The sequence below is a fragment of the Microcebus murinus genome, chromosome X (assembly GCF_040939455.1).
Source record: "Microcebus murinus isolate Inina chromosome X, M.murinus_Inina_mat1.0, whole genome shotgun sequence".
Taxonomy (NCBI): Eukaryota; Metazoa; Chordata; class Mammalia; order Primates; family Cheirogaleidae; genus Microcebus; species Microcebus murinus.
Genome location: NC_134136.1, coordinates 18,888,194 through 18,891,590, shown reverse-complemented (window position 1 = coordinate 18,891,590; position 3,397 = coordinate 18,888,194).

Below are 3,397 nucleotides of genomic sequence, written 5' to 3'. Positions count from 1 at the left end.
GAAGAGTCCTTAATTGCATCAAAGTTTATTTGGAAATTGCTTAAGCATTTTTTTTTCTTTTTTTTTTTATTTTGGCATATTATGGGGGTACAGATTTTAAGGTTTCAATAAATGCCCATTTCCCCCCCCTCCCCCAGATGGTGCACATCTCACTCATTATGTATATATATACCCGCCCCCCTACCCCCTCCCGCCTGCCCAATACCCTATTACTGTAGCACCTATGTGTCCACTTAGGTGCTACTCAGTTAATACCAGTTTGCTGGAGAATATATCTGGTGCTTGTTTCTCCACTCTTGGGATACTTCACTTAGTAGTATGGGTTCCAGCTCTAACCAGGAAAATATAAGGTGTGCTATATCACCATTGTTTCTTAGAGCTGAATAGTACTCCATGGTATACATATACCACATTTTATTAATCCATTCTTGGATTGATGGGCACTTGGGCTGTTTCCACAGCCTTGCAATTATGAATTGTGCTGCTATAAACATTCGAGTGCAGGTGTCTATTTTGTACAGTGTCACTGGAACATTTGGGTAGATGCCCAGCAATGGGATTGCTGGATCAAATGGTAGATTCACTTGTATCGCTTTAAGGTATCTCCATATTGCTTTGCACAGAGGTTGAACTAGTTTGCAGTCCCACCAGCAGTGTAGGAGTGTTCCTCTCTCTCCGCAACCACGCCAGCATTTATTGTTTGGAGATTTTTTGATAAAGGCCATTCTCACTGGGGTTAAGTGATATCTCATTGTGGTTTTGATTTGCATTTCCCTGATGATTAGAGATGTTGAGCATTTCTTCATATGTTTGTTGGCCATTCTTCTGTCTTCTTTAGAAAAATTTCTGTTCAAGTCCTTTGCCCACTTTTTAATGGGGTTATTTGATTTTTTCTTCCTAATTTTCGTGAGTTCTAAGTATATTCTAGTTATCAGTCCCTTATCGGATGCATAGGATGCAAAAATTTTCTCCCATTCTGTAGGTTGTCTGTTTACTTTCATGACTATTTCTTTGGCTGTGCAGAAGCTTTGAAGTTTGATCATGTCCCATTTATTTATTTTTGTTGCTGCTGTGATTGCCTTTGGGGACTTCTTCATAAACTCTTTGCCCAGGCCGATGTCTAGGAGAGTGTTTCCAACGTTTTCCTCTAGAGTTCTAATAGTTTCATATCTTAGGTTTAAGTCTGTTATCCAGCGTGAGTTGGTTTTTGTGAGAGGTGAAAGGTGTGGGTCCTGTTTTAGCCTACTACAGGTGGCTATCCAGTTTTCCCAGCACCATTTATTGAAGAGGGATTCTTTTCCCAAGCATATGTTTTTGTCTGCTTTGTCAAAGATGAGATGGCTATATGAGGATGGTTTTATATCAGGATTCTCACATCTGTTCCACTGATCAATATTCCTATTTTTGTGCCAATACCATATTGTTTTAATTACTACAGCTTTGTAGTATAGTTTGATATCTGGCATATTAATGCCTCCCATTTTGTTTTTGTTGCCTAGAATTGCTCTTGATATTCGGGGTCTTCTTTGGTTCCATACGAAGCGTAAAATTATTTTTTCTATATCTTTGAAGAATGCTGATGGGATTTTAATAGGTATTGCATTGAATCTGTAGATCAGCTTGGGTAGTATAGACATTGTGATGATATTGAGTCTGCCGATCCACGAGCATGGTATGGATTTCCATCTGTTTACATCCTCTGCTATTTCCTTCCTCAGTGTTTCATAGTTCTCCCTGTAGAGGTCTTTTACCTCTTTGGTTAAATATATTCCTAGGTACTTTAATTTCTTTGTTGCTATTGTGAAGGGAATTGAGTCTTTGATTTGGTTCTCAATTAGATTGTTGTTGGCGTATATGAATGCCTCTGATTTCTGTGTATTGATTTTGTATCCTGAGACTTTACTAAATTCATTGATCAGTTCCAGGAGTTTCTTGGTTGAATCCTTGGGGTTTTCTAGATACAATATCATATCATCAGCAAACAGTGAAAGTTTGATCTCTTCTGCCCCTATTTGGATACCTTTGATTCCATTTTCCTGTCTGATTGCTGTAGCCAAGACTTCCAGCACTATGTTGAACAGAAGTGGAGATAGTGGGCAGCCTTGTCTGGTTCCAGTTCTAAGTGGGAATGATTTCAATCTTTCCCCATTCAGTATGATGTTGGATATGGGTCTGTCATATATGGCTTGTATCATTTTTAGGTATGTCCCTTCTATGCCTATTTTCTTAAGTGTTCGTATCATGAAAGGGTGTTGAATTTTGTCAAAAGCTTTTTCTGCATCTATTGAAAGAATCATGTGGTCTTTGTTTTTGCTTCTGTTTATGTGGTGAATTGCATTTATAGATTTACGTATGTTGAACCATCCCTGCATCCCTGGGATGAAGCCCACTTGGTCGTGGTGGATTATTTTTTTGATAAGTGTCTGGATGCGGTTAGCTAAGATTTTGTTGAAAATTTTTGCATCTATATTCATTATGGATATTGGTCTGTAGTTTTCTTTTTTTGTTGCATCCTTTCCTGGTTTTGGTATCAGAGTAATATTCGCTTCATAAAAGGTGTCGGGGAGGTTTCCGTTCTTCTCGATGTTGTGGAATAGTTTCTGCAAGATAGGTACTAGTTCTTCTTTGTAAGTATGGTAAAATTCAGGTGTGAAGCCATCTGGACCGGGACTTTTCTTTTTAGGGAGATTTCTAATTGCTGTTTCTATTTCAGCTGTTGAGATTGGTCTGTTCAGGGAATCTATTTCTTCCTGGTTGAGCCTAGGGAGGCTGTGTGTTTCTAGAAATTTGTCCATTTCCTCCACATTTTCCAGTTTGTGTGCATAAAGATTTTTGTAGTATTCATAAATTGTATCTTGTATCTCTTTGGGATCAGTTGTGATATCTCCTTTTTTATTCCTGATGGAGCTTATTAAAGATTTCTCTTTTCTGCTTTTTGTTAGCTTAGCCAATGGTGTGTCAATTTTGTTTATTTTTTCAAAGAACCAACTTTTTGTTTTATTAATCTCCTGAATAGCTTTCCTGTTTTCAATTTCGTTTAGTTCTGATTTGATCTTGTTGATTTCACTTCTTCTGCTGGGTTTGGGGTTGGTCTGTTCTTCTTTTTCCAGCTCTTTGAGTCGTTTCATTAGATTGTCTATTTGTGATCTTCTTGTCTTTTGGTTATAGGCATTTATGGAGATAAACTTTCCTCTCAGAACTGCTTTAGCTGTGTCCCAGAGGAGTTGATAACTTGTCTCTCCATTGTCATTTTCTTCATAGAACTTTTTTATTTCCGTCTTGATTTCTTCATTTACGAAGTAATCATTTAGTAGGAGGTTGTTTAATTTCCAAGTTTTTGTGTAGAAATGTGAGTTTCTTTTAGGGTTGATTTCTAGTTTTATTCCACTGTGATCTG